The following is a 6,920-nucleotide window of genomic DNA, read 5'->3' as shown; positions in this document are numbered from 1 at the left end:
GACCTTTCTTGGTTGCAGGTACCCTTTAACGGCCACCGGCACCGTGTCCCTGCCCAGAGTCACTGTTGCATCTAGTGTTCCACTCTTACGGCATCACAGCACACATGTCCACAGGATTGTGTGGCTGGAGTCTACAGGATGGGAGTGACAGAGTCCCCGAGGGAGGGTCCTGGGGGCATGGACAGGGGAGTGGCCTCTAGCCTTTCTGCCCTCCTCTACCTGCTCTGTGCCCCTGGCCAGCAGGGGTCCACTCCCACCTCTGAGGTGACCCCCACTTACCTCTCCCTGTTAGACCTGTCACCCCCTCAAAGGGGATTGGAAGGTGACACTGTGCTTCTCTTTTCCACTACCCACTGAGGGCCACCACGCAGGGGCACAGCTGCCACAGCAAACTGACCCAGGGCCCCCACAGGAGGACCCTGTGTCAGGGGGACAGCCCAGCCTGGAGAGGCTGAGAGCTCAGAGTGGGCCGGCACCTCCCTGGGGGGGTTCTCATGGGCTTTGTGGTCAGGGAGAGGCAGCTCATTAGAAACATATTTAAGTCAGGTGAATGGTGGGTCTCCCAGCTCCTGGTTGACTTCTTGTCACCTGGCTCTAACCCCCGCAACGGTTTTCATGGTTGTTTGGCATGACCTGGCACACCGTCCTCATGGCCCTGGGTCCAGTGGGGACACACAGCTTTGGCAAGGCCCAAGGTGGTGAGAGGCTGATGGCCCACAGAGGGTACCCCCTTGGTGCCTCCAGCCCTATTGCTCTTGATGACAGAGTATACCCACTGTTGTGTTTAAACCCTGCTACCCTGTGGTGCATCAGTGACCCAGTGCCACAGTGAGCAGGCTGTCCCTCAGGCCAGGTGACTTGCGCAAAGTCATGGTGAGTAGCTACTGGGAGCAGGGTTCCAACCTGGCTCTGGCTTCTTCCAGGAGGCTCTTCCTTAGCAAGGTCCTTGACTGGAGGGGGCACCTGGGGGCCTAACTGCTCAGGTACTGGCATCTCATCTGCTAGTTAGGGCTCGTGCTGCTGGCCTCCCCGTGTCGGTGCTGAAGCATCCTTGTCTGCGAGACGTCTGGAAACAGTGGAAGACATGAGAGCAGCTGTTGAGGGCTCTGCCGGCCAGGCTCCCAGCAGGAGCTTGGCCCCCTGGCTCCGGTGTGTCAGTTGTGGTGGCGCATCAAACCCCAGACCTTTGGGCCCTTCATCCTGGTGGTTCCTCTAATGAATGGAGGTGAATCACTCAGGGCCACAACTGGGAGGCTACTTGAAACCACACAGTAATCCATCTGGCCTTTGTTGCTCCCGGAGGACCTGGCCTCCAGGGCTTCTTGGGTAATTAGCAGTCTAGGGACTTTTAATCCAAAGAGGCCACAGCAACCTTTGTGGCTGGCCTCCAGCCCCCCTCTTGCTCAATGATTTATCCAGGTGAGGGGCTGCGGAGCATCTGCCAACTTGAGTGATTCCGTGGTCTCCCCCCTGAGCCGTCCACATGGTGCAGGGAACGGGGGACTAGAAGGCCAGTATGGCTGGGGTGCTGCTGGACAGCTGGAGAACACTGTGGGTGGGGGGAAGGAGCCGCACCCTGAGTGAAAGTGGAAAGATCTCCCTGGGCCAGGTGTTTAGCAAACACTTAACAAAGCCCCTCTGGTGGGCCATGCCCTGAGCTGGCACTGGGAATGGAGGTGGTTCCTTCCAGAATGGCCAAGGGGTGCTGGACTGGCAGGAGTGCTGGAGCAGGGCCCCGTGTCCTGGCAGTGACAGGCTGGATTCCAGGAAGAGAGAGGCCATCCTGGGTGGCCGGGCTGGGGGGAGCAGGGCAAGGGGGCCCCCCGGAAGAGTCACAAACTGGCATGCACTCTACCGTCCCTTACATTGCATTTCTAATGTCTGGTCGGGATTTACAGTTCATGTCCTTCACGTCATTGTCTACCTTTGATCAATATTAAAGCCACTTCTAGAATAGGCAGAAGCCTCCCCAGTGACGTCATGCCATTTACATGCCTCCTGTTCTTTGTGCTGTTGTTATCAGGCATTTTATTTCTCATGTTGTAAACCTAGGAGCACAGTGTTGTTGCTGTTGCCTGAAACAGTCCATTAACTTTTAAACATTAAAAGGAAAAAATTTTATATTTACCCACATATTTACTATTTCTTGTATTTCACATTCCTTCCTGTCCATACCAATTTCCGTCTGGTATCACTTCCTTGCAGCCTGACGATCTTCCTTTAGCATTTCTTGCAGCAAGAGTCTGCTGGTTATCTAATCATCTATCTTTAGTTTGCCTGAAAAATGACATTTTTTTTGGTCCTCATTTTTGAAAAGTATTTTTTTTTAAAGATTTTATTTATTTGGCAGAGAAAGTGATAGAGCACGAGCAGCAGAGCAGCAGAAGGAGAGGGAGCTGATGAACAGGGAGTCTGATGTGGGGCTCCATCCCAGAACCCTGGGATCATGACCTGAGCTAAAGGCAGACACTTAACAACTGAGCTACCCAGGCGCCCCTTGAAAGGTATTTTATAGTTGCATATAACATTCTGGCTTGACAGTGTGTTTCTTTTAGCTCTTTGAAGATGTCATTCCATCTTTTTCTGGCCCAGGTTTCTGGTAAGAGGTTAACTGTGGTTTTCATTGTTGTACCCCTGTATGTAACAAATGCTCCATCTGTGGCTAATTTTTAGAATTTTTTTCCTATCTGTGGTTCTCAGCTGTTATGTGTAACGTGCATGAGATGTGATTTTCTTTTATTTATCTTGCATGGGTTTGCTTTCTAAATCCCTGGGTTGCTGTTTTTTATCAAGTTTGGGGTTGGGGCGGGGGGGGGAGTCAGCCAATATTCCGTACAGCTCTTTCTGTTCCTCTCAGTGTCTGATGCTAGAATTCCAGTGTGTGTATTTCTGGTCATTTGACACCACCTCTCCTGGTCACTGAGTCTGTTTACTTTTTAACGTTTTTCTAACACATGTCTCAGTTTGGATAACTTCTATCTTAACTGGTCTCTAAGTTGTTGGTCCTTTCTTGTGTTGCATCCAATATACTGTTAACCCCATTCAATGATATATATTTTTTCAAAATTTCAGATATCGTAGTTTTTGTTTTGTTTGTTTGTTTGTTTGTTTAAAAAAAACAACTCTGAACTTCTGAAACTTCCCATTTCTTTAGTTTCTGTCCATCAGGGTTAAAGTCCTTTCTGGCCAGTCCCAACATTTGGGCCATCTCCAGGTCTGTTTTTATTGACTGTTTTTTCTCTTGACCTTGAGTCACATTTTCCTATTTCTCATATGACGAGAATTTTTTTTTGCTGTTATTGTATAATGGATATTGTGGGTGATGTGTCATAGGATCCTGAACTCTGTTGTCTTCCTATAAAGAGTACTGAGTTTTGTTTTAGTGCCTGTTTAATTTGTCAGTGAATCTCTTTGACTTGGTGGAGGCTGGGCATCAGGCTTTGTTAAGGCCAATCTGTTTCTGGTTTGCCCACCTTCCAGTCCTGGAACAGGCCTTCATGCTAAGATGGGCCTTTCTGGGATTTCAGGGGGCAGTTGTAGGACTTGAATCCCACACAGTGTCCCCTGTGACATGCAGGCACGCATGAGCCTTGCTCAGCTGCATGTCCAGTTCCCATCCAGATCCTCTTGGTCTTCTGGCCTGCTCCCACCAGGGTTTCAGGGGAGTTCATATGCAGATTGTGGGGTGATTTCCCCTCAATTTCCAGTTATTTTGGCAGCCCTAAACCCCATGCATGTACTCCTTGGGGTGGTAAGACCACAGCTTTCTGCCTGATCTCTGCTCCCATGCGCTGCGTGGTCCAGATAGTGTCTTTAATGTACATCACTCCATGTGCACCCCTTCTGTCAGGGATATACCCCTCCCCTCATCACATTGTCTGATGCCTTCAGACATCTGTTTGCACCAGGTTTCTAGTTGTTGTTGGTAGAGTTGGCCCTCTGTGAGCTTCTGCAACGGTGGGGATACCCACAAGCTATACTGTCCAGTGTGCCGGCCTGGTCACCAGCCACTGGAAATGTGGCCATTGTAACTGAGGAACGGCCCCTCTAGCTTCAGTAATTATGATTCAAATTTACATGGCCACACATGCAGAGAGCTGCAGTCCTTTCTTTGCTGCTCCAAGTGTGATCTGACACACAGTGTGGGCCTGGCCTGGGAGTCTCAGAAATGCAGATTATGGGGCTTCTGCGGGCCTGCTCACAGAACCCCTGAGGCGGAACCGTCAAGCTCAGCAGCTGCGATTGACTTGTCCAGTGGTGTGGGTTGGGGAGGGAAATGCTGCATTTCCACGCCTTTTCACATGCTCTTCTCTCTGCCTGGAAAAGCTCCTCCCTCTGCTTGGCAAGTTCCTACGTCTCCAAACCCAGAGGAATCCAGCCCTCTGGAAGGTGCTCCTTCTTTGCTCCCTTGCTGACCTGACCCTTCATGGCAGCTCAGGGGGGCATTCTGAGGGCTGGGGAGGGGCTGGGGAGGCAGCCGTGCTGAGGAGGAGTGGCTGGGGCTAGGTGGAGGAGCTCAGCTCGGGGAGAAGTGGCCATCCCAGGGGCCTCAAGTGGAGGACAAAATGGCGTGTTCTGTGCCACCCTCCACTGTGAGACTTCACGGAATTCAGGAACGCGAATGGGGGCAGATTTCTGCCCAGTCCATAAAACAATTTTGGGCTATCTACTGATGAGAAGTAGAACACACTGCCTTTGAGTAGTGAGCATCCTGTCGCCAGGGGTGTGTAAGTGGAAGCTGCAGGATTATCTGGCAGGGATGCTGGGTGATGGTTTTCCCGGCTGATATTTTTTGGGGGTATGAACTCCAGAATGCCTCTTGATTTAGAGTCTGTGTCTGGGAATGGAGGTGTTTGGGCGGAGCTATAGACCGCGTGAAACCCGGCTGTGGAGACTTGGAGTCTCCTCCCTTTCGTGCTTCCAACTTGCAATGTGGTTTCAGGCAAAGCTCTCCCCTATCCTGGGCTTCAGAAGGCCGCATGGGTTAGGCCCCCTGCCCAGGTTCTGGGTGCCAGTGGGACAGCCCCAGGCCGGACATCCGGGTTTCCCACCTCTCCTAGAGGGAAACACCACTGGGTCTTTACACAGCACTGACTGTGTCCACAGAGGGGTTCTTGATGCTGTCTTCAGAGAGAGAATCCGGCTGTTCTGATAAGTCTGCCATGGTCTTCTCCAAAATGGCTCAACCTTGAAAATTCAGAGTCCTGTCTGTTGGCCACAAAGGCTAACGGGCGTGTTTTTATAACACACTCCCTGAGTCCTGAGTGTATCCCTGGAGGGTCCTCATGACTGGGGCACATGCCTGACTTCTCTCTGTGGCGCTGGTTGACCACGCCTGCGTGTTTCCCACAGACGGGTCAGGTGGACAATAAGGACCCCTCTGTCTGTCTTTTATCTACGGCTGGGAGCCATGAACCAAGCAGCCTAGAGCAGGACTTATGTGTCCCCTCCCAGGAGCCCCGGGTCAGCTGTGGCAGGAGTCGTCCCCTCGGGACCACACCAGGCTGCACACAAGTCAGCAGGGGATGGGATCTCTGCTCAGGCTTGGCTGGGGAAGAATCTGTGTGTTAAAGTCTGAGGTTATTGACAGCACCCCATTCTTTGCCGGCTGTTGGCCAGAGGCTGCCCTTGCTTGGCTCGAGGAGGCAAGTTCCGGATGGGGCCACTTGCTTCTTGAGAGCCAGCAAGGCAGAGAGCCCGGCTTGACCTCTTTCAGTGCCGTGCCCCGTGACTGTGGGAGCGGCACCCATCCCCCCATGGACCCCATTGGTGATACGTGAGGAGCAGGTCCTGCCCATGCTCGAGGAAGGACAGGGGCATCGGGGCCGCTGGTATGTGTGCCCCAGTGTGGGTGGGCACAAGCCTTTTGGTCCTCATCCTTGCAGACACATGCTCCTAGGCCTGTATGGGTCCTGGTGACCAGCTTCTGCTGGGTCTCTGCTTCCTCAGCCATCAGCAGTGGTGCGGCTTGACCTGGGTCCCAGATTCCGTGGCTATGTCCCCCTGCCCCAGGCTGCAGGCTGTCCCCTCCCCGCCCCGATCCCTTCCATAAGTTGACACGAGCGACCACTCCACCCACCTCCCAGGCTGACCAGTGGAGGTTTTGTTTCCTGTACTACCGAGCAATTAGCTCAGTTCTCCATGGACCCTGGCTGAGATCGCCCCCAGTTGAACTTAGTCCCAACTCACTCCTCCTGGAGGTGCCGTCAGGCCCCATGGGGAAGGGCTCAGTCCCACGAGGCCACCCTCCCCACTTAAGACCCCACAGTCACCCGCACTCTGACCGCCTGCCTGTGGATCCAGGGGTCCCACAGCCCCCTCCTTGGGTTTGACCATTGGCTAGAGGACATTGTGGAGCCTGGGCCAGTGTGTCGTGTATGGGGGTCACTGATTTGTGATAAGAGGACATCGCTCAGAGCCCCCAGATGGGAGAGAGGCTCCCCATGTAAGCGCCATCCCGTCCCTGCACACCCGCGGTCACTGGCCCTGATGCTCGCCCACGTGCCCACGAGCCTGACTAATCCAATCCCCGGCCTTGCTCCTGGGCCTCAGTCTCCAGCCCCTGTGCCCTTGAGGCTTGAGGGGGATACTGAGAGTTGGACCCCCCTCCAATCTCGTGATTGGTTTCCCTGGCAACAAGCCCCGTGGGACCTCAGGGGAATTTTCAAAGGTCACCTCATTCACACAACAAGACACTTTTGTCACTGTCAGAACTTGAGAGATCCCAAGAGTTTTGGGGGCTTTGTGCCAGGATGGATGAAGACCAAATATATATTTCATACTATAAATCACAATGTGAGACCTGCCAGCCCACAGCCCCTGGAAGGGAGCACTTCTGCCCCAACTGTGCCCGAAGGGACCCACCTGAGGACCTGAACCAGGGAGCGGCCCAAAGCACCAGACTCACTCAGGTGGAGATC

The sequence above is a fragment of the Mustela putorius genome, unplaced genomic scaffold, assembly GCF_011764305.1.
Source record: "Mustela putorius furo isolate JIRA1106 unplaced genomic scaffold, ASM1176430v1.1 tig00000083_pilon_pilon_pilon, whole genome shotgun sequence".
NCBI classification, from domain to species: domain Eukaryota; kingdom Metazoa; phylum Chordata; class Mammalia; order Carnivora; family Mustelidae; genus Mustela; species Mustela putorius.
This window is presented reverse-complemented; position numbering follows the sequence as displayed.